We start from the raw sequence: 27,641 nt of genomic DNA on the forward strand, positions 1-27,641 counted from the left end.
TAGGCATCAAACCATATTAACCAACAACTTTTTTTTTACATCAACTTCAAATGTCAGAACATGATTTTTCTTCATGACCCAATAAGGTGGAACCACGTCACTCTAGCCACCTCATGGAGAGCTTCCATTATATGCCACCACCATTCAGCCTTATCCCTTCAAGTAGAAACAACCTTTTCACTTCACCCCTAGATCCTTATTTCATTTCAGAAAAACACCAAAAAATTATTGTTTCTGTTTCTGCTAAGCACCATTTAAAGTGTTCTCCAGCTACTACTTCAGCTCTTTCTCTGTGCATCCTCTTCCTTACCCAATCTAAACTCCCTAAAACTTTGTAGCAGCCATTTGATGTCCTTCTTTTGGCAGAATATAAATTTTTGAAACCCCTCTCCATTCTCGTAAACCTTAACACCTCTACCTTCAACTACCACATCAAATGTCTTCTTTTCGACTGCCAAAAATTGTCTCAAGCCGACAACCATGACCTCATGCGTTGTCGCCTATGCGTAGTAGACACACACAGATGAGAGAGAGAGAGAGAGAGAGAGAGAGAGAGAGAGAGAGAGAGAGAGAGAGAGAGAGAGAGAGAGAGAGAGAGAGAGAGAGAGAGAGAGAGAGAGAGAGAGAGAGAGAGAGAGAGAGAGAGAGAGAGAGAGAGAGAGAGAGAGAGAGAGAGAGAGAGAGAGAGAGAAAGAGAGAGAGAGAGAGAGAGAGAGAGAGAGAGATAACACTTAGAAAATATTATATAGGAAATGAATTAAGAAATTTAGAATGGTTTCTTTAAAATAAAGACAATTTTTATCAAAATTAATATTTTATTGGTAGTTTTATTGTTTTTTATAATACTTCGATTAGCCATTACGCATTTCAATTAGTGTATTCTTACTGAGCTAGTGTAACTCATCCAAATTCCCAATGTTATTTTTTGATGAGTGAATTTGCAAGTGCACGAAATCATTCAAGTAATAAATGTGTCTAGCTCTCTCCATCAGTCCTCTCTCTTTTCTGTTTCACCTACTGGCAACTTTCCCTTTTTGTCTACATATTTGATTTTTTTTTCTTTTTTTTCTTCCCCAATTTTCATTTTTTTCTTGTTGTCTCCTTTTTTTAGGGAATTATAAAGGAGGGTTTTCTCATGCATGCCTCCTTTTTTTTATTTCCAAGCTCCTCTTTCCCTTCCAGCAGATCCTTTTTTTAATAAAATGGTGTCATTTTGATCATTGCTAGGTTCTGGTTCCAAGCTCTCAAAACAATGTCATTTTGGAGGGCATGAACTGGTTTGAATGGATCTGGGATTGGGTGCTCCATATGTGGGTTTTTGGCCTTCTTCTTCTTTTTTTCTTTTCTCTTTAACATATTTTTCCTCTTTTCTTTAGCAATTCAACATGCATAAAAAATTCAACTCATAAATTAATTTTTAACTCAAAATGCATTCTAATTTGTTATAAATTTAAGTAATAAGGGCATTAAAAATATGATAAAAATGTAGTATATCATTTTTCATATCAAAATTATTAGGATCAGATTCCTAATAAATGAAAACTTTCATCCATGAGTGACAATCTGTTGTAGAGAATTTAGAGGTTATAATTTTTTAATTTTATTTTAGAATTTTTCATACTATAAACGCCTCATGGGTATATATATTCATGTAATGTAAATACATACAATGGATGTTTATGGAAATATTAATTTAAATTATTATGCCTAATTAATGTTTTCATTGGTTCCATTAATTGGAAACTGTGTGTGTACGTTTAAGACTTTGAAAAGGATCGGGGCGTTATATAGGAAATATAAGTTTTGTAAGAGGTGGAAGCGATTAATTTGTATAACTTTTCTAGTTTCAAAAAATGAAGTCATGCTTCTAGGTTTCTCATACCGAGGAAACCCCTTTATTTATTGCATCCACTTGTGTTGGAGTTCTTATAAATTGGGTTCATATTTACACCGTTGCTAAGATTAAATGAGCTTCAATTAAAGCTTATTACATAATGTTACATACATATCTTGTTATATATTTAAGAAGTTGATTCATGTTTTTCCATGATTCAATATTATTCAATAATAATATTGGGAAGAAGAAAAGAAAGAGAAGGGAGATTAAAGGTGGAGGAGAAGCATAGATCAAAGAAAGAGAAATGAAAAAAAACAAATAAAATGAAGAAAATAAGAGAAGAAGTTCTTGTGATTAAGGTTCAAATAACTTGATACAACTTGATACAACATGCTAAGTTCCTTGTTACTCACCTTATAAGAAAAGAAATAGAGGGAAAATAAAAGAAAGTGTCTTAGGAGAACAATGGAGAATGTTGAGTTGAGAGAGAAAGATCTATCTTGAGAGAAATTAATAGTTTTTTTGTGTTCCATTAAATGAATATAGGGCATTATTTTATATCGCCAATTAATAGCAAAAATAGTGTAAGTGTAACTAATTATAAGCTAAAAATCAATAAATTAAAATAAACTTCTTTAATTGGTGACACATGGAAAATCCAAAATATCTTATAATTTGTCTTGTCAATATTACCCCTTATTATCTATCATAGATCTTAGTAAATGAAAAAATACAACATATATCTTGGAAAAATCATGAGAGGAGAAGAGAAGATTACTTTGTGGGGGAGTCATATCACGGGAGTTCTTCGAGATCATCTAAGGCAAAAATGAGAGAAGAGCAAAAGTTCATGAGAATCAAGGAATGGAAACAAAGCTTGATATTAACTTTTGTAGATAATATTGACAAGGCAAATGAGAAGAACCACATAATTAGGTTTTTTTTCCGTAAATTTTAAGGAGGTTAAGGTTGTTTTCATCTACAGAAAAAGGCGAAGTATAGCAATAAATCTATTTGGCTTTATGAGGTATGCTACAATGACGTAGAGAAGAAAAGTTATGGAAGGTGAGTAGATGGCATAATCTTCAATAGAAATAAAACATTGGTAAGGCGTGTGACAAGGAGATTGAAGCAAATTGAGTCCAACATCGTGAAAAGTCTCAGAAGGAAATAGAATATCTGGTTATTAAAAAGAAGCTAAAACAGAGACGAGTTGGGATCACTAAGACCATGACACGATCTATGACCATGGCCATGCCAACCACAGTAGTCCTATATGTTAACTATGGCCATGGTCATACTTCATCAAAGGTAGCCCCTACAATCATATCGCATTACCTCTCTCGTCAAAGGGGTACGCCGTCATCCACAAGGAGTGATACTCTCACGTTTTTTTAGACTAGATGAGGAGAGAAACAAAAACTCTCTCAGAGATAAAAAATATAACGAAACACTTTATGAATTATGCATGCCAATACCAATACCAATACATATTTCTCATGTCTACACATTATTTCATGCTTAATCATTTTTCCACCATCAATTGCATCATATATCAATTTTTATCTCAAGTATTAATCATATAAATTACACATGCAAATAATAAGTTCATATACATTCATAAAACATACATTAACACGTAAAATTACTTCATTTAAGCATAAAATTTAATCATACAATCATTAGTTTAACCTTGTTAATTTTACTCTAGAAATGCTCCTTAGGATGTTTAAAAGTAAATACTAAATTTATTATCGAAACCTTAGTATTTCCTACACCTTTTCTTTTTCTCCTCCTCTCCCTCTCTCTCTAGATCACTCCCTCTCTCTTTAAAGCTCTTTGGGGGATGGAAAAATGAAAATGGAAGTGATGAAGAAATGGTGAAGTAGTGGGGAGCGTTAGATTTGTGTCAAGTGGTGAAATTTGGTGAACGGAGAGAAAGTCAATGGAAAAATTAGATATGACGATCGACGAATGGATGATGTGATGTGACGACAGTGCAAAAACTAGAGAGACGTCACCCAAACAATGGTGACACGTCGCCTAAGCGACGACAGCACGTTGCCCAAGCCAACGACAGCTCATCGCCCAATCAGCAGTGCACCCTGCCCCAGCCTGCTGCCGCACACAGGCCTACTAGGTGCAGGCCTGCTACTCGCAGGCTTATCGCGTGTAGACCTACTGCGCAGACTATATATCAGTTAGCTCCATTGATTGTAAAGGTAAGACATGTTTTGAAATAATCAACTTTTAAAACTTTAGTAGTGTAGTTTAAATACTATTTTTCTTACTGAGTTTCATAAAACTAACCCAAATCTATTTCCCACAGATAATGAGGAAAGTGAACAATCGCTCCCCGATATGCCCTTGAAGCTTGTTTGAATCCGTTTGTGGATTTATAGTGGAATTTGAACACATGTGAATGATTGTATCTCTGATAAAAAATTATTTTGTAATCAAAGAAGTGGCTAAAACAAACATTGTATATATGTTGTCAGCCAACTTCTTGGCCTTAGATGTATTTGAACATCAAATTTTTATAAGTGATGACTTTTTTTCTGCTGTATAATTCTTTTATGCACTCTATCTGTTCTGTTATCGGACATTGTTGCCCCACCAGGTACTGAGATTGCACAAGTTGTATCAGAATAAGATTCTTGGACATCCCTTACATTGATATGCAATGTAATTAACTATGAAAAAATGATTAAACATGAAATGATGTATAGATATGATAAATATGTATTGATATTGACGTGCATAATTCATTAAGTATTTCGTTAGACTTTTTATCTCTGAAAAGTTTCTGTTTCTCCATCATCTGATATAAAAAGATGTGAGATGACTGCTTCTTGTGGATGACGGCATACCCTCTGACGAGAGTGGTGACATGATATGATTGTAGGAGTAACCTTTGATAAAGTACGATCGCGCTCATAGTTAACATGTAGGACCATTGTGGTTGGTATGGTCATGGTTATAGATTGTGTCATAGTTTAGCAAGCCGCAAATTGCTGTTATAAATAAAATTAATTGGTCATTCCACATGGATAGTCAGAAATCTATAGTGCACTCGGTAGATAGAAGTCAGAATGACTTCGCACGAAGAAATAAAATAAAAGAAAGTACATATCATGATTTGTTTGATTTTCTCTATTATCAACATGATTGACTGATTGACATGACCATGACATGATGGATTTGATGTTTTCTTTAATAAAATAAATTATTTTTATAATATAATAAAGAACCCTACATGACTCTTGATGGTAAGTAATGATAGTATTTTTAACTACTTTTAAAATCTTATGAAGTTATTTAAATATTATTTTGCTTACTGAGTATATAGAACTCACCCATTTCCATACCCCCTCTAGATGAGGAAGATAGTGAAGAACTGATCGCTGAACTACCCCTAGAAGCCTTTGAGGATCCCGTGGATGCATGATTTTTTATGAGTGCATGATTTGTCTTGCACTCTAATGAGTCCATTTACATAACGATAGAAGTGACTCTCTTTTGTATTTTGTTATTTTGTCGCCATTTCTAGTCTCAGTTATATATGTAATTGGGAACTTATATATTTTATAAGAGATTTGTAAATATTTGTTCTACTACATACAATTATCTATTATGCACTCGTAATTTATTTCTGTATTCGACACCCTCATACCTTAATTAATATTTGGGATGTCACAATTTCTCACGATATCTCAGAAATTTGAAAACTGAACTTTTCTCACTTGATGGTGGACTGACCCCATGGTCACAAAAACATGGATAACGCAAATAGAGAAGTTTTTCTTCGTTATCGAGCTCACTAAAGAGTAGAAGGTTTCCCTTGCAGCTTTCATGTTTACCAAAGAGGCCAAGCACTAGTGGTGTCTCGGGAAGGTCACCCTACATACTCCAACTACTTAGTACCAATTTATTGATGTCTTCCTCAATAACTTCTTTTTAGTTTGTGCTCGATAGAATAGAGAAGAAGAATTTATGGACCTGTGATAGGGAAACATGACTGTGAGCCAATATGCCGCTAAGTTCATTCAGTTGTCTAGATTTTCCTTAGAGATCATAGCTACGAAAACAAGAAGGCCCGAAAGTTTCTTAAGGGTTTTAGGGTAGACATCTTCAACTGAGTGGCCATGATGAGGCCAAACACCTACGCTAAAGCCCTCGAGCATGCCCAATTGGCCAAGGAATTTTTTGGAGCCCGTTATTGGCACATTCATAATGTTAGAGCACAACACTAATAGAAGAGGAAGTAGATCAATCAGAGTCATGCTAACAAGCGACCCAGAACGGCTCCTGTTGTAGTTGTTCCCCCACCTCCACCTCCTGGTAGTCTTTATAAGTGTGCTCACACATGTCAGCACTATGGTCGAAACCATGGTAATTGACCCTGCTATAAGTTGAACAACACTTGATATAAATGCGAGAGTACAAAATATTTTGTAAAGGACTATCCCCAAAAGCCTAGGGATGTTGTTAGACTCATTGCTAGAGGAAGGGTCTTCCACCTTGATCAGCCTAGTGCTGTGGTGATGTCAGCTATCATTCAGGGTACACTTTCTATTCACAATTTTACTACTCATGCTTTAATTGATACTGGTGCCACCTATTCTTTTGTATTTTGTGACTTTGTTAGGAATTTAGCAATTGAGTCTGAACCCTTAGGAGAAACCTTATTTGTAGAGACAGTATCTAGGGGACTTTTAGAAGTCCATGTAGCGTATAAGGCCTCTAGGGTAAAAGTTTTGGGAAAAAAGTTGACCATAGACCTTATACTCTTATATTTTTCTAGTTTTGATGTGATTCTGTGTATGGATTAAATGGAAGCTTGTCATGTCATTGTTGATTGTTATGATAAAACTATAACCTTTCATCCATTTAAGAAGAAACATTCTTAAGACACATGTAAATGGGAAATTTTGTTTTCTATAACCATATAATTGTAAATAAAACTTAATGTTTTAAATTAACTGTGTTTAGCATTCTTGAGTTTATAAGCATGACAAAAAAAAAAGATAAAGCTGCTTGTTTTTTTAACGTCTTCAGTGTTTAGGTAAATGGATTCTGAGAACTCTCTACAGATAATCCCTATTGTCTGCAACTTCCTGGATGTTTTTTATGAGGAGCTTCTAGGTCTGCCACCCAAGCAGGAGATCAAATTCTCCATCGACCTAACTACAAGGACACAACATATCCCCAAAGCCACTTATCGGATGAGCCGAGTGGAACTTTCAGAGTTGGGTTGTTAGATTGCAGCGCTAAGAGAGAAAAGGTTTATCATACCAAGTAATTCTCCATAGAGTGTTCCAGCCTTGTTTGCCAAGAAGAAGGATGGGATCCTCTAGGTGTGTATTGATTGCAAGGAGCTCAATCATGTGACAATCAAGAACAAGTATCCATTGTGCCATATTGATCTATTTAGCCAGCTACAGGGTGCATAATGTCTTCTCCAAGATTGATATCAAGTTGGGTTATCACCAGTTGAGGGTTAGAGTTGAAAACATTCTCAAGACTACATTTCATTATAAGTATTGCCACTTTGAATTTAGGGTCATGCCCTTCGGGTTAACCAATGCTCTTGGGTATTCATAGGCCTGACGAACCATATTTTCATGTTTTTAGTAGATCAATACATCATTGTTTTCATCGTGATATCATAGAGTATTCTAAAGACCATCAAAAGCATGTTATCCACTTGAAAGTTCTGAGAACTCTTAGACGACACAAGCTGTATGCCAAGTTCAGTAAGTGCTCTTTTTGGTTGGATGAAATTTCTTTCTTTTATCATATTGTTTTTGGTGATGGTGTTTTTGTGGATCCCTTGAAGGTAAAGGCAGTAATTAACTGGAATCAGCCAGCCAATGCCACTAAGGTTCAGAGCTTTTTGGGTTTGGTGGGATATTATCATCACTTTATTGACCTACCTCACTAAGAAGAATGTTGTTTTCTACTAGGACCCCAGTTATGAAGAAAGTTGTATTGAACTTAATCGTCCACTTACCACTGCCCCAATATTGATTCTTCTTGATAATACTGGTGGGATTTAGATTTATTATGATGCATCTCACATTGGCCTAGGATATGTGCTCATTCAACATGGTCGGATAGTAGCTTATGATTCTAGGCAGCTAAAACTGCATGAATGGAACTGCCCCACTCATGACTTTGAGCTTGCAGCCATAGTCTTTACCCTCATGATATAGTGTCATTATTTATATGGTCAAACTTTTGAGATTCACCGGTTAAAAAATTTTGAAGTATTATTCTCCCAGAAGGAACTCAGTATGAGACAAATACATTAGATAGACCTTTTAAAGGACCACGACTGCAAGATCCTATTCTACCCAAGTAAGGGTAATGTAGTCATGGATGCCCTAGCAGAAAGAACTTAGCCTTATTGGCACAGATGATGGTTTTTAACTAGAGAATGCTTGAAACAATTCAAGGTCTCTAATTGAACCATTATAGTGAGGGTGCGTACCTTACCCAAATTTGAATCCAGCCCACTCTTATCGAGAGAATCTAGGAAGCACAGTCTACGGATGCCGAGATTTTGAAGCAAACAGGCAAGTTTGCATCAGAGGAATCTTGTGACTTCAGAATGTTCAACGATGGAACCTTCAAATTTTGAGATCGATTGTGGGTGCCTAATGACCCCAAACTCAGGTTGGATGTTTTGAAGAAACCACATGCATTCAAGTTGTTTATCCACCTAGGAAGAACGAAGATGTATCAGGATTTGAAGCTTCATTTTCGGTGGCCATGTATGAAGAATGATATAGTCTACTTTGTCTTCAGATATCTCACTTGTCAATAAGTCAAGGTAGAACATAAGAGACCCAGTGGTCTCCTGCAGTGTCTCCCTATCCTAGAGTGAAAATGGGAGTATGTGATTATAAATTTTGTCACAGGATTACCAAAGACTAGTTCATATAACAATTCTATTTAGATCATTATTTATAAATTGACCAAATCAACTCACTTTCTTGCAGTCAAGACTACTGACTGAACCAGTAAGTTGGCTAAGTTATATGTCGAGGAGATTATCAGGCTCCATGACATTCCAATCTCCGTGGTGTCTGACGAAGATCCTTATTTTACCTCTCAATTTTGGGAAAGCTTTTAAGAAGTTCTTACCTCTAGTCTTTACTTCAGCACTGCATACCATCCACAAATTGATGGTAAGTTTGAATGAACCATTCAGACACTGGAGGACATGCTATACCTGTGTATTAGATTTTAGTATTAGTGGGAACTAGTATCTACTCCTAATAGAGTTTTCTTACAACAACAGCTATCACTTCAGTATTGTTATGGCCCTATATAAAGCCCTCTATGGTAGGCCTTGTCGATCCCCTACTTGTTAGAATGAAATTAGAAACAGATGTCTCGTAGGAACAGATCTCATTCAGGAGACAATAAACAAGGTTGCCACCATCTGTAAGAATCTCATCACTACTCAAAATTGATAGAAGAGCTATGTCAATAGTCGAAGGAAGGATTTGGAATTTATTATGGGTGATCGTGTTTTCTTCAAGGTTTTTTGTATAAGGGAAACATGTGGCATGGGAAGAGAGGAAAATTAAGTCCTTGTTTTGTAGGACCTTTCGAGATATTTGAATATGTTGGCTCTGTGGCTTACTGCATTGCCTTGCCACTAAAATTCATAGGTCTACATGATGTCTTCCATATTTCCATGCTCAGGAAGTACCACCATAATCCTTCTCACATCATTTCAAATAAAAAACTTCCAGTTTGTTCAGACTTGTCCTACAAAGAGTATCTTGTTGAGATCCTTGATCGAGAGAAAAAAAGTTCTAAGGAATAGGAGGATCCCAATGGTAAAGATGTTGTGGTGGTACCACTCTCTTGATGAAGTTACTTGAGAACTCAAAGATGAAATGCAAGATAAACATCTCGATATGTTTTAATTTTAAAATTTAGACTACCAAAGTTTTTTGTGAGGGGAGGATATGACACCCCTAAACCTTTTAACATTGGATATTGTATTTTGTTTTATTCTCATTTTAAATTGGCATTCTAAAATTATTATTCAACATAATTTAAAAATTATTATTTTAAAATAAAAATTATTATAAAATTGAAGTCGAAGGACCCATGAGCAGGCCTCATGGGAAATACCCGTAGTCCTGCATGCGGATACGCAAGCCTCTATGCCCACAAGCCTGCGAGCCCATGAGCCATGTTGCTGTGCACCTGTAACATGCATGCAGGAACAGTGCGGTGCATCACCTCGAATCCCATCACAGATAGGTCATGTTCACCTGCTGCCCCGCCTGTTCGGTTGCCACATGCCATGCATGCACGTCATGAGGTGATAGCTGGTCAGCCACTTAGCTGATCAAAAACCAAAAGTCGTTACGTGTGATCCAATGGATCAAATACACCCTCCTTTGGCTATTTAAGGCCGATTTTCCTCTCCTCTATTTTTCTTAGTTTTTGTTCTTTTTATTCACTTGGTCGAGAGAGAGAGAGAGAGAGAGAGAGAGTAGAAAGAGAAAAAGGCTTGAGAGAGACGGAACCAAGGAGACCCAAGAAGCTTTCCTCCTTCGCACAAAATTTTTCTAAAAAAAGTCGACAGGTTACCAAGCAACCTTCCTTCTCATTCAAAATCGCAAACAACCTCATTTGGGAACCCGAAAGCTTGAAAGCTAGGTAAGAGTTTTGGTATTTTCTCTTACTCTTCTAAGTGTGATCTTTAGACTTTAAAAACATTTAAAAGTAATGGAATTTCATGAATGATTTTTTTTTTTGTCTCATGCATGAATATGAATTATTTAATGATCATTTTTTGTTGAGTATTGATGGATTTTCAGTGTTTTATCTTTAAATTATATTTGAATACGATTTTGCATGTGTGAAGTGATTTATGGAAATGGAAGTGATTTGTTTTAGATAATAAAATCAGTTTCGAAGTAATTTGGAGGACCAAGGTGCCAAACAGGGTATGGGTTGCGACTATGTTATAATCGTGCGCAAGGGACACGATCCACAACTTGCTTGCATGCGTGCAGCAGTCGTGCGCTGGAGTACAGGCCCCACCAAACGTGTCAGCATGCTTAGGGGGCCTGCAACGAGTGCATGTGCGCTCGTCGCCATTCGTGCGCGTGGGGGCTGGTAAGTCATGCCAGCATGCCGAGGAGCTTGCACACATGAGAGAAGGCCTATCATGCTACGTTGCCTGACCGAGCGCGCACGAGAATATACACCTAATGTGTGTAAGGGGCATGTCCCTGCGCACTCATTCGTGCACTGAACAACCTGCCCAAGCATACCACTAACATGGTACGCCATGTCTGTGGGTTGCGCTCTCTACCTCACTTTTGGGCGATGGCTGAGAGGGTTATTCAATTGAGCCTTGGCCTGAGAAGGTAACTCGATTGCCTAATCTGGGTATATGGGCCCTTGTTTGGCCGGGTTCGATCAAGTGGGCCCTTGTCAGGCCGAGTTGAGGTACGGTCCCCCTACCGAGTCTGGGTTAGGTGTAGTGGATCCTCAATCGGGTTCGATTCGGTTCAATGGACCCCATTGGATGTAGGTCGTGTTAATGGACCCAATTGGGTCGGGTTCAATTAGTGGACCCCATCGGGTCTAGTTTAAATGTTTTGGGCCCCTATCGGGCCGATTTAGTTTATGGACCCTTTTTGGGGTCGAATTTTGATTAATTAGTCATTGTCAGGTTTGGGTTGTTTAACGGATCTCAGTTTGATCCCAGTTCAATGATAGGATTTAGTATGACTGCATGATTGGGAAATGGGTAGGTATTAGAACCAATGACAGACTCAATGGGTCAAACTGAATGCTCTGACCTATGAATTTACTTGTGATTTAGGAACCATTAAAATAATGAAAGATCAAAATCCATTTAACCGTTATCATAGAGAGGTGACCGAATATGACTGCTACTGACTCTAGGTGAATCACTCCCCGTGAATGGTACTAGTGTTCTTTCTAATGAGAGTGGATCGTGACTGATTGTAGAGGCCATAGTGGCGAAGTATGGTCGTGGTTATAGTTTTTAACTACCTCACCATATATTGAACTAAACTATTTTTTGGTGGTCGAGAATCCCTTATGCCCTCTGATGATATAGGTTAAAATAGTTTCGCGCAAAATTTCATAAAATCTATAATTGATCAAATCGTTTGACTATCTAGGTAGGACTATTAATTGGTTATCTATGCTTAGAATGTTTATTGAATTGAATATGTTTCTCATTGTGTTGTCTTGTCATATCATGCTCTTGTTGGTTCTACTATGTTTCTCATTATTCCCCTTTACTGCTTATGTTTGGAAATTTGGTATTTTGAAATGTATTTCAACTAAACAAAAGTACGATGTTTTTGATAGTATTTTAAATAAATTTAATCTGCAACGATCTCTGGTGGTAAGCTTTATTATAAAGGTAAGACACATTTTGAGATAATCAACTTTTGAAACTTTAGTAGCGTAGTTTAAATATTATTTTCTTTACTAAGCTTTATGGAACTTATTCCAATCCATTTCCCTAAAACGATGAGGAAAGTGAAGAATCACTCCCTGAACTACCCCTTGAAGCTTATTTGGATTCATTTACGAATATGTAGTGAACATTTGAGTGCATGTGAATGATTGTACTATGATGAATAATTATTTTGTACTGAAAAAAATGGCTAAAACAAGCATTGTATATATATTTTATTAGCTAACTTCTTAGCCTCAGATGTATTTGAACATCAATTTTTTGTAAGAGAGAACTTTTTTTTCCACTATATAATTCTTTTATGCACTCATATATGTTCTACTATTGGACACTATTGTCCCACCAGGTACCGAGATGTCATAAATACAAACCATACAATTTATATATATAACATACATAAGGTAATAAGAAAGAACAAGTATACTAATTTAGTTTAATCATAATTTGACTTAATTAATTTTTATCCCTTTATTTTACTAACCCTTAAGTTTTTTAAACTTAATTCTATTTTATTTTAAGTTTCCTATTTAAGTTCATTAATCTTATCTATCTATCTCCTAATTCCATTCTTAGTTTTTCCTTTTGATTTATTTCATAGTTTGAGTTAATTTCTATTTAATTTTTATTTTAAGTGAATTTACTAGGTTCTCTAACTAATTACCTTAAATTCATTATTTATAAGTCCCCTATTTGTGTTATTTATAATTTTCTATGTCCATTTATTTTTCTAATTTTCCTTTTTCTATTTAATTCTAATTTTCCTTTTTCTATTTAATTCTAATTTTCCTTTCACTTATTGATTTAATCCTAAACTTAAAACATGAAATAACATCAACAACAAAATCAATCAAGAAAGTATTCTTTGATTTAACCAAAACATCATGAACTCACTCACACAGCTAAGTTCATTCAGTAAAACTAAATTTTATTATATAATGTATCAAAGCATTTAAAGAATGTGTTTTCTTTTGGTATATATTTTAAATTTCAGAATTAAAAAAAAATCACAAAAACCCCACACGCATATACACGTGCGATTTTTCTCTTCTTAGTAGGAAAATCCCCCACCTGCGAGCAAGGCTTGTGTGCGGGAAATGCCTTCCCTTACACAGTCACGGGCCCGCTTGTGCGTGGGGTTTTTTATTCCATACATGCCCATCCGCGCATAAGCATGAGGGATGCTACGCGTAGGCATATCACCTGTGCAAATTGGCACAAGCATGCAATTCACTTGTCGTGACTGTTCCACTGATAGGACAACACTCACACTGGCACCCACGACCTTGTAGGCAAGCTCTTTTCTTCCCTCGCCAGGTGTCAGCTAGCCAGTTCTCCTCTTCAATTATGTCAGCCACCCGAAGCTTCCAACGGCCCGAATGCATTGCATGTAATCTGAGGGCCAAGAATGTCGTGATTGGGAGGTGTAAATGTTGTTTCCTTTCTTCTTTCTTTTTTTCACTTCCTTGAGAGAGCAAAAACTAGAGAGAGAGAGTGGAATTGAAAGAGAAGCTAGTGAGAGAAAAAGAGTGAAAACTGAGAAAATAAGAGTGTAGAAAACAGAGTGTGTACGTGTGCGAGTCTCTTGGCCGAAGGAGAAGATCATCCCATCTCTTCTTAGGTAAGTATTTACTTTATATTTCAAGTAGACTAGCTCTCCCCTTCGTTTATTCGCTTATTCCCTTTCACCCAACATAGAAATCCTTCTTCCAGCTTAGACCGAAGCTTATTATACAACCAAAACATAGCCGAGTTAGACTGTTTTGATAAGCATGCTATTCCTCTTCGATTCTTATTTCCTTTTTCTTTTTTCTTTGATTTTCAATTTTAGACTAGTTCCTCCTTTAAGTTCTAAGCTAAGTTTAAACTGAATCCCTATAAGTACAACAGCACAGAAACCACATATTCAACTCAAAAACTTGACGGCATGGCAATCACTGCACAGACGTGTTGCTAGTTCTTCTTCGTGTTTTTTTAAGCCGATTTACTTGTGCGACTGAGCCGTTTAAACCTTTTGCTTTGAGGTAAGGTTGGTGGTAATTAGTTTCTACCAATATTTGGTTTTATAGATGCATGTAGGGTGATTAAATCTTCGAAAAATGCATGTATATTTACTATTTTAACTAATGCAGAGAGTGTGTGTGTTGCATGCATTATTTTGATGAATTAATTTTGTTTTCATTATGATTTTTTATGGAATATGGCTGTTAAATGTATGTATGATGTTTATAAATTAATTTCAAATGTTAAAAAGAAAGGAAAAATGAAAATTAAATGGCAAACAAAGGTCCGATGCCCCTATCTGTACGGCTCAAGAACAAATGTGCTGGCAAAAGGGGCAGACACAAGTGACCATATGCAATGGTGCACAATTTGTGATTCATAGTAATCATGAGTCCATCAAAGTATTTAAAGGAACAAGGGAAGTTGAATAAAAGGTATGCAAAATAGATAGAGTTTATTGAGACTTTTCCCTATGTGATTCGTTACAAGCAAGGTAAAGACAATGTGGTGGCAGACGCATTATCTAAAAGGAATGCTTTAATTTCTACACTTAGTTCTAAGTTGTTAAGATTTGAGCAATTAAAAAATATGTATGCTATTAATTTTACTTTTTGCAATGTTTATGTTGCTTGTGAATATGCTGAATTTGATAAGTTTTATAGGCATGAGAGATTTTTATTTAGTGAAAAACTATTGTGCATGCCTACATATTCATTGAGCGAATTACTTGTTCGTGAGTCTCATAATGGGGGATTTTGAGTCATTTTGGTGTGCATAAAATTTTGGACTTTCTGACTAAGCATTTTTATTGCTCAAATATACGTAAGGATGTTGAGAAACTTTATTCATCTTGTGTTGCATGTAGACAGGTTAAATATAAGTCCAAATTGCATGGTTTATACACTCCATTGACAGTTTCTTCTCAATCTTGAACTGACATTTCTATAGATTTTGTGTTAGGTTTGCCTAAAACTATAAGAAGTAAAGATAGCATATTTGTTGTGGTTGACAGGTTTAGTAAAATGTCACAAAATCGATGACGCAACAAACATTGTTGATTTGTTCTTTAGAGAAATAGTAAGGTTACATGGTGTACCAAAGACTATTGTTTCTGATCGTGATGTTAAATTCTTGAGTCATTTCTGGAAAACTTTGTGGAGTAAGTTAGGAACTAAACTTTGCATTCTTCTACTTATCATCCACAAACTGATGGTCAAACTAAAGTTGTCAATAGAACTTTGGGAACTTTGTTGCATGTTGTTATTGGTAAGAATTTGAAAACTTGGGAAGATTGTTTATCATTTATTGAGTTTGCATATAATCATATTATTCATTCTTCTACATGTTTTTCACCTTTTAGAATTGTGTATAGTTTTAATCCATTAATTATTTTGGATTTAATGTCATTACCTTTAAGTGAAATTTCTAGTTTAGATGGTAACAAGAAGGCTGAAATGATTAAAGCTATCCATGAGAAAGTACGTGAGCAGATTAAAAAGAAGAACCAAGTTTATGCTCAAAGAGTTAATAAAGGGCGAAAACAAGTTGTTCTTGAACCTGGAGATTAGGTTTGGGTACATATACGCAAGGAAATGTTTTCAAAATAAAGGAAATCAAAGTTGGATCTGAAAGGCATTAGACTATTTCAAGTGTTGGAGAAAATCAATAATAATGTTTATCAGAGTGATCTCCCTAATGAGTATTCTAAGTCTGCTACTTTTAATGTTTCTAATTTTTTTCCGTTTGATATGAATGCAAATTCAAGGACGAATCTTTTTGAAAGAGAGAATGATGCAGACATGGGTTCAAAAGGCATTAAAAAGAAGCATGAAGAAGAGATTACAATGTCAGCCGGTCCAATCACAAGATTTTAAGTCAGGAGGCTAAACATGCATTTCAAGTCTTTGTACAAAGATGAATACAATAAGAACTTAGCATATGTGGACTGTTTGAAGAATAAAAGATGCCCAAAAAAATCATTAATTTTGTCCAAATATGTGGGCAGAATTTAAAATAAATGTCTAGAATTATTTTGGTCATTTTCTAGATAATTAAATTATGTTCATTTTTTACTATGTCATTTAATACTATATTTTTCTAGGTCATTTATCATGTTTTCCTAAGTCATTTAATATCATATTTTCTTAAGTCATTTAATACAATGTTTCTCTAAGTCATTTAATACTACGTTTCTCTACAACATTTAAATTATGTTCATGTTTTTCTAGATCATTTAAATTATGTTCATGTTTTTATAAGTTATCTAATTATAATCCTTTGGCAGAATGTAGATGTTTTAACTTATAAATATCTCACTTTCAATGTAATATGACATATTTTGATTATTGAATGAATTTCATTATTTTTAGTAGAACTTTGACAAATGAGAATTCTTATTATTCTTGTTGCATCAAGAATTGAATTAACTTATTAAGTTATCTTGTGACGTTTATTTATTCTTACTTCTTTCATTCTAATCATTCAAGTTCTCAATTATAGGTTAGTTGTGGGTTTGGTAGGGAGGATTTGTTTAGTATTCTAAGTTATCTATGCTGAATGTATATGTGAGGTTCTAGATGTAATCTTTAATTCTCGGGTTTCGCATCACCTAGTCTTTATTTTTGCATTCTTTTCAGGATTGTAAATTCAATTAGAGGGAAGGGTTTATGTAGGCAATTAAAGTTTTGATATTACATAACATTGAGTGGGTTATAGGAGTTGATTCTATCATCTCCATACCCTCCCACATCAACGGTTGTTGTCCTTGATTTAGTTCTATTAATTGTAAAATAACTTTTATTCTTGCTAATGAATTTTATTTACTTAACTAAATCTACAAAATGATAAGTGTTTAAGTATTTTAACCTATTCTTTTATTGTTCTAAATATTTGTTGTATGATGAAGCTAAATATAGAGTTTTTTAAAAAAAACATAATTGATTAAATTGCATATTCAAGAAATATTACATTTTTATTTAACGATTTTGCAATGGTTGTGTTAGATGCCATTACTCTTTGAAGGTTGTAAGAATCAAGTCTTGCACCCTTTCTGAACATGTTAATGATGCCTAAAAAATTTCTAGAGATATTCAAATTAATAATACTTTATTGCTTCTTTTTTGTTACTTTGGATTGTATTTGATGATTATGGTTTTTTTTGAAAGATGTCTCAACTTGGATCTGGTAGATCATTTAAACAACTCTTTAGGGCTTAGGGCTAAGACTTAGGGCACCTTATATGTCTTGTCTATGATTTTTATTTAGTTAACTTTATCCACAAAGTGAACAGTGTTTAAATATTTTGACATACTTTTATTATTCATATTATCCACTCTTATCTTTAAATTTTTATAATTTATTCTTTTTGTAATCACATGTGCTTAAATACATGTTTCGTCATAAAAAATGTCATATATACTTCTTTTCCTCATGATTTCTATTTTGACATTAGCGATTCAATTAAATATTTGTTGTATGATGAAAATAAATATGAAGTGATGTGATACTCGCTGACAACACACCTAAACCAAAGGGATGCAAGAAGCGAGCAAGTGTAGCTGAACTTCCAGGAAATGAGACAAAACAATTGCGAGGTAGCAATGCTCCAAGTTACTCTGTTGTCGACCAAGTATCAAATAAGGAAGCCGAATCCATTAGACATAGTTCTCGGTCTAGGAGGAAATGGTACCAGAAGGCACCTGAAACTCAAAGGGTAATAGGCCTTACTGCTAAAGAATGACTTGGCCCAAAAATCCCAATCTAAGACGAAAGCCCAAATGTAGTATGGGTTTGGGTACCAGCAGGATACACATGCGTTGCAATGCATGTATAGGATACTTGGCCCGTACACCCACCAATGTTCCCCAGTTACATTATGAGGCAGTCAAAGCGATCTTATACTCTACAGGAAAACAAGAGACAGATAACCTTCTCGAAATAAAGATCTGGACTTGCAGCCCAGCCCGCACGGTTCTCAAATGCGCACGGACCGTGCGCATAAGTGCCTGAATGCAAACACGCACGCGACCCACTAGGCTCATGCAGAATTAACTGTGCGCGCGCAGGTCCACGAGCCGAACATGCGCATCTTATGCAGACGGGCTAGTGGACGGCCTGGTAACCCAACCGCGAGCTTCCTCTCACGCAGATCAGTAGGTTCAACCCAATCCAGGTAACCCAACCGGTCGACCCCCTTTTCCTTTTATTTTAAATTATTTATTTTATTTAAATTACTTTTAAAATGGCTTGTAACCCACTTTTTAAAACCCATGTATTAAAATTAATTTTTGCATGTTTTTTTAATGAATTTCACATGAAAAAAATATGAAATTAAATTTAATATTAATTTATTATAAGTATATCTCTTAGGATTATTTAATTAATTTATTTAGGGTAGAATATTTATTTTATTTTGTATTTATCCTATATTAAGATAAAATTTTATTTAGATTAATATTTTATTATTTATCTCAAGATTTTTGTACTCATTTAGATTGTTCGGAAATGCTATAAATAGACATTTGTTCCTATGATGTAAAATACATATTTGAAAATAAATTTTAGTAAATTTCTTGAGAGCTTTGGCTTTCTTTAGCATTTTTACTAAAATTAGCTTTTCAAGTTTTTCGAAAAGTATGAGTTTTCAGAAGTCTTGTTGAGCTAAGAAGCGAGAATCAATTTATCGGTAAGTCTGTGACGTTTTTTTTTTCTTATTTTATTTCTCTAGTCTTTGTTTTTACTTTCTTTTTAGGATTATAAATTCAATTAGAGGGGGAGAGTTTTATTCTAGGTTTTTATTATTTTGATGTTGTATATATTGAGTGAGTTTTAGGAGTAGATTCAATCCTCCCCACACCCTCATGCATCAAGAAGTTTTTTTTTTCCTTAACATAATTGATTAGGTTGCATGTTCAAAAATTATTATATTTTTATTTAATATTTTTACAGAGGTCGTATTACGTGCCATCACTCATTGAAAGTTCTAAAATTCAAGCCTTGCATCTTTCTAAACAGGTAAGTGATGCCTAAAACATTTCTAGAGGGTATTCAATGAATAATATTTTATTACTTCATTTTCATTACTTTTGATTGTATGTGATGATTATGAGTTTTCTAAAAGATGTCTCAACTTGCCTATGGTAAATCATTAAAACAACTCCTTAGATATAACTCTTTAAGGCTTAGGACTTAAGACTTTAGTTTAAAGATTAGGACTTGGGGCTTAGGGTTTAGGATGGTCTTAGGGTAGTTTTAGGATTAGGGTTTAGGGCTTAGAGTTATTAGAATTTACTATTTATAGATTAGGGCATAGGGCTTTGTACTTTAGGTAACATATCTACAATTTGATAAAAGGAAAAAGATAGAGGTGTTATAATATATTTTTTTTTCTTCATCAAATCTTCTCAGTTAATCATTTAATTATTTTGTTGTGCTATTATTCTATGTAAACAAATTAGAGAGTGTAAATCAAATCTTCCTTTAGTTACTATTGGACTTTTTCTTATTTGGTTATCTTGGTTGTAAGGCCCATTGTGTGTCTTGCCAATAATTTTTATTTGGTTAACTTTATCTATAAAATGATCAGTGTTTAAATATTTGAACATATTTTTTTGCTATTCATATTATTCACTCTCATCTTTAGATTTTTGTAATTTATTCTTTTTATAAGTATATGTGCTTAAATTATATACTTAGTGATCAAAAAATAGAATATATACTTATTTTCTTCACAATTTCTGTTTTATCATTAACGATTCAACTAAATATTTGTTGGATAATGAAGCTAAATATGAAGTTTTCTTTTTTTTTTTAAACCAATTAATTAAGTTACATGTCAAAGAATTGTTACATTTTAATTTTATATTTTTGCAGAGGTCGTGTTACATGCCATATCTTCTTGAAGGTTCTAAGACTCTAGGTTTGCATCGTTTATGAATAAGTTAGTGATGCCTAAAAAATTTTATAGAGATATTGAAATCAATAACATTTTATTGCTTCTTTTTTGTTACTTTGGATTGCATGTGATGATTATGGATTTTTTGACAGATGTCTCAACTTAACTTTGGTAGATAATTGAAACAACTATTTAGGTATAACTCGTTTAGGCTTAGGGCTTAAGGCATAGGGATTAAGATTTAAAGCTTATTAGGGTTTAGAGTTTAGGGTTTATTAGGGTTTAGGGTTTAAAGATTAGGGGTTGTTGTAGCATATTAGGTCTTAGGGCTTATTAGCATTTGTCGCTTAGGGCTTAGAGTTTATTAGGGCTTAGGCTTATTAGGGCTTAGGCTTATAAGGGTAGGAATTAGGGCTTAGGGTGTCCTTAGGGCTTATTAGGGCTTATGGTTTAAGGTTTAGGAATTAGAACTTAGAGCTTAGAGTAACATACCTACAATTTGAGAAAAAAAAAAGAGGTACTATAATGTTTTTTTTTTCTCTTTATCTAATCTTCTCAGTTAATCATCCAGTTATTTTGTTTTGTAGTTATTCCGTAGCCGATTGAAATTGTAAATTTTGTGGATAATTTTTATTTATGAATCTTGATGGCAGGTATTCTTTTATGTATTTGCTTACTAAAAAAATGACATTGGTTTACTGCCTATTGATGAAGGACTTCTCTGACTTAGTTTTCTTGGTTATAGGACATCTTTTATGTCTTACTAATGATTTTTATTTGATTAATCTATCTACAAAATGATCAGTGTTTAAGTGTTTTAACATATTCTTTTACTATTTTAAATATTTATTGTATGATGAAGCTAAATATGGAGTTTTAAAAAAAAACATAATTAATTAAGTTACATGTTTAAGAAGTATTACATTTTTATTTAATATTTTTGCAATGGTCATGTTACATACCATTACTCCTTAAAGGTTCTAAGACTCATGTTTTGCATACTTTTTAAACAGGTTAGTGATGCCCAAAAAAATTTTTAGAGATATTAAAAGTAATAATATTTTATTAATTTTTTTTGTTACTTTAGGTTATATTTGATGATTATAGATTTTTTGAAAGATGTGTCAACTTGGGTATGGAAGATCATTGAAACAACCCTTTGGGTATAACTTTTTAGGCTTAGAGCTCAGGGCTCTGGTTTTAAGTCTTAAGCCTTGGCTCTTAGGGCTCACGGCTTAGAAATTAGGGATTAAGTCTTAGAACTTAGGTTTTAAGGGTGTAGGGTTTAAGGTTTATTATGGTTTAAAATTTAGGGTTTTGTGTTTATTAGGGCTTAGAGCTTAAGGCTTATTAGTGCTTAGCGCTTAGCGCTTTAGGCTTAGAGCTTATTAAGACTTGTTAGGGCTTAGGGCTTATTAGAGCTTAGTGCTTATTAGGGTTTTTTAGGACTTAGTGTTTAGGGTTTAGGATTTAGGGGTTTAGGGTTTACGTTTTAAGGTTTATTGTTTAGGCTTTAAGATTTAGAATTTAAGGTTTAGAATTTACGGATTAATGGTTTATGATTTAGAGTTTAGGGTAATATACCTACAGTTTGAGAAAAGAAGGAAAAAATGATGTTATAATCTTTACTTTTCTTTTCATCCAATCTTCTTAGTTAATTATCAAGTTATTTTATTATGCAACTATTCCATGTAAGCAGCTCGAAAGCTGTAGATTTCCTAATCAATTTCTATTTATGAACAAAGATGTCAGGAATTCTTTTATGCATTTACTTACTAAAAATGACTTTTCTTTGTGACTGTTGGTGAAAGACTTTCCTGATTTGGTTCTTTTGGTTGTAAGGCACCTTGTATGTCCTGTTAATTTTTTATATGTTAACTATCCCTATAAAATGATCAAGGTTTAGATATTTTAACTTATTCTTTTCTTATTCATGTTAGTCACTTCTAAATTAAGATTTTGATAATTTTATTTTTTTTATGTAAGTACATGTGCTTAAATTATATGCTTATTAGTAAAAATGAAATACACACTTTTTTCCCCTCATGATTTCTTTTTTACCAATGGCAATGCATATGAATCTTTGTTGTATCATGAAGCCAAATATGAATTTTTTTTAAACAATTGAGTGAGTTGGATGTTTAAGAATTATTACGTTTTTATTTAATGTTTTGCAGATGTAGTGTTACTTGCCATTAGTTCTTGGCAATATATATTTTTTGTTCCAAGTAGCTTGCTTTGACTTTCAAGGTTTGATTCCATGTGCATCAATTCCTTAAGACAATATATTGCACATGTCTTCTTCTATCTCTACAATCACATGGGATTTGATTGAGTTTAGAGTTTAGGGATTAGAGTTTAAGATTCAGGGTAACATACCTACAATTTGAAAAAAGAAAAAAAAAGTGTTATAATGCTTTTTTTTTGTCTTCAACCAATATTATCAGTTAATCATCAAATTATTTTCTTCTCAGTTATTTTATGTAAGCAGCTTGGAAGCTATATATTTCTTAGTCATTTTCTATTTATGAATCCTGATGTTAGATATTCTCTGATACATTTTACTTGCTAAAAAAGTATCTTGCTTTAATGGCTGTTGGTGAAGGACTTTCTTGATTTGGTTTTCTTGGTTGTAGGGCACCTTATGTGCCTTGCTAATGATTTTTATTTGGTTAGCTTTGCCTACAAAATGATCGGTGTTTAAATATTTTAATGTATTTTTTTGTTATTCATATTATCTGTTTCTAATTTTAGATTTTTGTAGTTAAATTATATGTTTATTGGTAAAGATAGAATAAATACTTTTTTTCCTCATGATTTTTTTTTTTATTAGCGATGCATTTAAATACTTATTGTATGATGAAGCTAAATATGGAGGTTTTTTTTAACACAATTGATTAAGTTGTATGTTCAATAATTATTAAATATTTTGTTTCAACTGGCTTGTTTTAATTTTCAAGGTTTGATTCCAAGTGCATCAATTGCTTAAGGCAATAGCACGTCTTTTTCTATCTCTGCAATAACATGGGATTTTATTGGTTTTAGGATTTAGAGTTTATAGTTTAGGGGTTTAGGATTTTAGAGTTTTAGTGCCACAACCCTCTCTTATAGGGTATAATCGAAACTTATATGAATAATGAATATTATTATTACAAAAGAATGTAGTAATGTCATCATCCCCTTACATATGTAATAATATTTACATATAGTAAGAGACTCTAAAAATTTTATAATTACAATACTAAAAATGTAAATTAATAATTTTAAAATATTTATATTCAGATCTTATTTTTTAGATTGTCTCATTCGTATAATTCACTATTTAACAATTGTATTTTCGATATCTGAAATGATGATAATAAAGTGAGATATATCATCTGAGTAAATTACTGTATTATCACATTATCATATATGCAATACTTTAATATAGACCATATATAAAAATTTAAAAAACCATGCATGATTTACAAAGATAATTTCATAGTTCAAATCATAATATGTGCTTCCCAAAAGCATAGTCAGAATGCTACATTGTACAATGAGTTCAAATTCATCGTTATCATGGAGTTCACAATAAATATATACCTAACTACACCTTGCGTAAGCATAGATTGCCACAAAATCATAATTTTGTCATTCAACCAAAGTAATTATCTACCTCGCTCTTGGTAATTTTAGAAATTTATTAAACCTTTTTTGTATTCTCAACGATATAACAGCCTACTCGACTATTAATTTTATCCCTAATTTTAGGTAAAACTTCAAATTATTTTATGTATACATTGATTCTCAAATAATATTTTAATTGATATTCTAAAATTAATTTTAAAATTAAAACTTTGAAATTTACAAAATTTTAAAATTATAACCTCAAGACTTCTCTAATTTAGTCTCGTTTTCTTCACTAATTGAATCTCGATTTCTTCATCGCTTTCTCCTTGCTTGACTGTTATTTTTTCCTCAAAATTTCTCCAAAATTCTTCCACAATTTTTCTTAAATTTTTCTTCTCTCAATATTATATTTTTTCCTTAATTTTCTCCTTCTCCTCCTTGGCGGTTTACTCTTTGAACTTTTTCGGCTTGCTGATGGTTTTCTCTCACATTCATTATGATGTGAAGGCATGTGGCGGGAGAGGTGGATGAATTCCCCACCATGATTCAGCGTGAACTTTCCTCTTCTTCCACGTCATGCAACCATTTATCAAGAATTGGCCACCATTCCTTTATGGCCCACCACCTCATGCTTCATTTCATCTTTTATCTATTTTCCTTCGTGGCCCTTCCTTCTCTCTCCGTGCATATCTATATATGTAAGTATATAGGTATATTATATTATATAATATAATATATGTAATACTAGTTTTATTAATTTTTATATGTTATATAATTGTTATTAATTTAGGGTCACATCATGCCCCATTTCATCTCATTATTCGATTCCTTAATTTTGATCATGCATTACTTTATATACATATATATATATATTATATACAACCTTAATTATTTTATTTATAATAATAATATATAATTCTATATTATGTACTCAAACAAGCACATCCTCCACTTAGACCATGTAGTTATATATATGTATTATGTAACTATAAATTATATAGATATATATTATATAAATACGTAGAGTTCATTGTTTTCATGGCCACTTCTTTCTCTTATTTATATGTATACATATGTACATATAATTAACTAATTCATACCTTATTAATTAATAACATTAATTAATTTTGTTAATTAATTATTCACATCAATTAATATTCTCATTATTTATAAATTAATATTAATTAATACTTTATATGTATAATATTGACTAATTCACATAATTTTTCATGTGGCATTCTTTCCTTCTCCTCATATATATAATATATATTATAATTTTAGTACAAATTTAATTAATTTAGAATAATATATGTATAATTATAATTTCATTAGCTACTATACATATTTACATATTATATAATAATATTCTATTATATAATTTATAGTACGAATAATTTAAAAAAAATTATTTCTATCATTTTTGATTCTTATATGTAACTACTATTCCTCAAAACCTTGAACTTTTAATTTCAACGAATAGTTCAAAAGTGTTTTAAACTTAAAAAATCACTTTATTCCTGAATTAAGAGATTTAGGATTTCCTTCTAACCCTAATTTTCGTTTTCTCATTTTCTTTTCTCTTTTGATTCTTTTTCTTATTCCTGTATATTGTTTTAAAATATTTCAAGAACCTATATAGGGTTTAGAAATTAAAATTAATTTCAGAGCTCATAACAAATTAATTCCTCTTCTGGGAAAAATCCCTCATTCAAGGGATTTATTCTCTCTAAAACTAATTTTTCCTTCGTTTTCTTTTCTTGATTTCTGATTTATATCCTTTCATGCATTTTTATACACATACACATACTTAATACCCCTATTGTGATAACTCGACTCTCCCCTTAGCTTGTCTCGAGTAGGTGATATGTATGATTGTGTGTATCCATACAATTAAAATCATAAATTAAATTCACATATTAAGTTTCAAGTTAAATAGAGTGAAAATAATGAGATTCAAAGAGCCAAAATTTATTAAGAAGATTTTTTTTTCCTTAATAGAAGAAACCGAGTTCTCTATACTTAAGAATACTTCTCGAGAGTAATACAATAACATAAAAAGGCAAGAAAATATTTTGGAAACATAATAAAACAATCAGATGAAGAATTAGGATAGAAATCCCTCATATAAAAGAGAAAATCCCCTAAGAAGCCCTAATTAACCCTTTTGGGTTGATTTATGTACTGAAACTAAAATACACAGAATTTGAGGCTTAAATTTGATTGAAAAATAGCCAAGATATTAGGCATGCACATGGAAGATAGTTTTGACCTCTTGGGCTTGATTGGGCCATAGATGGGCCAAACTCAAATAAAGCCCAAACCAAAACCATGTGACAGCTGCATGCTTGAAGAATACGTGAAGCACAAGTTTGCCCTAAAAGATTAAACATTAAGTAAGTTATGGAGTTTTGAAGTAAAGGTATGGGCATGGTCTTGAGTTTACTTGCAGTTTGGACCTTTTGGGCCTTAGGAGAACATTATATGGGCCAAATGTTTTTGTTTTGACCCCAAATTTGGTCAGTAAAGAGCTGAAACCACGACTAAATGTAAAATGGGCCAAAAAATAATAATAATCAAGGGAGTTATGGTTGTTTGAAGTGAAGGCATGTGCACGAAGTGCATTTTTGGGCCTTATGGGTTTAGGTGGGACTAAGGCGGTCCAAAACCACTTAAATAAAACCCAAATTTTGCACGGAAGCTCCTTAAAAGGAGGATAAGAATGTGTGTAGCGTCTCACTTCCTCATCAATTTCAGATCCTACAGAGACCATTAAGAAGTAAGTAGTAATAATAAAAAAATCTTTTGCAAGTTAGACATTATAAGAACTCAGGTTACTATTTTGTGCTTTTACTTTGTAATATAAGAAAAAAAAAATTAGACCCTTGTTTTATATATATCTTATATACAGATATCAAAGGATGTAATGTTTATGCACTGTGCTCCGAACACACCCTATGAGAAAGGGGTGGTCGTGATACCGATCGTGCACAAATGGGGACACCAAAGAATTTCAGTGTTACATTCTCCCCCCCTTTTAAATAAATTTGGTCCGTCAAATCTTAATTTACTAGTGATTCAAGAATAAATATTGATATAATTGAATTTTTCTATTTCATTTTAGTTAATTTTGATTGATTTTTTCCACATATAGTGTTGAAAAGTTCTTGACACTTTTCAAGAATGATTTTGTGGCTTGGAAGCAAATTAAAGTGTATTGGAGCAAGATTTGAGTGAAAAAGGTTTGAAACATGAAGATATATTTTTTGATGTGTGAAAGCTACATATATTGCATGTATTAGTTGTGTTGTCATGATATCTACTTATTATGATAGTGTATCTCATTCCTTTATCAATTTCAGATAATAAGGATTCTACTACATAATAATATGTGATACGAAAGAAAAGATGACAAGTTAGAAATAAGGTCATTGAGCCTTATATTATATTGTAGCTGATGTACATTATTCGAGGAATGTAATGCTTATGGATGCTCTATATATTAATGAATGTTAATTTTTATTATTTAATTAAGTATGAAGTGTAAGTGTACTATGGACTTGCTCCATAAGAAAAGGGGGCAAGCTACGACACAATTAGTCATACTTTTGAATGGTTACTAGCTCTACTCTTGATCACTTACTATATACAGTATTGTCATTCCCACTTGACCAGTGGAGTATTTTATTTTGGTGCTTATTATTATAATTATAATAATAATAATTATTATTTTTATTTTTATTTTGCATAGGTATATATATCTAAGTTTATATCAAAATACATTTTCTTACCTAAAGAGCTATTCA

The 27,641-nt window shown here is 32.9% G+C and overlaps 2 long non-coding RNA genes across 2 annotated transcripts; both read left to right on the forward strand.

The window, feature by feature from the left end:
- Positions 1-10,531: 10,531 nt before the first annotated feature.
- Positions 10,532-16,398, forward strand: LOC148240096 (uncharacterized). Its single transcript, XR_015816479.1, has 2 exons — positions 10,532-13,950; positions 14,220-16,398. It is a non-coding gene; the product is annotated as an uncharacterized LOC148240096 (long non-coding RNA).
- A 335-nt stretch (positions 16,399-16,733) lies between these two features.
- Positions 16,734-27,322, forward strand: LOC148240097 (uncharacterized). The gene is made up of 3 exons (XR_015816480.1): positions 16,734-18,504; positions 19,281-19,346; positions 26,482-27,322. It is a non-coding gene; the product is annotated as an uncharacterized LOC148240097 (long non-coding RNA).
- Positions 27,323-27,641: the final 319 nt, after the last annotated feature.

Source organism: Carica papaya, chromosome 9 (genome assembly GCF_054855325.1).
Source record: "Carica papaya isolate Zhongbai chromosome 9, ASM5485532v1, whole genome shotgun sequence".
Classification (NCBI taxonomy): Eukaryota; Viridiplantae; Streptophyta; class Magnoliopsida; order Brassicales; family Caricaceae; genus Carica; species Carica papaya.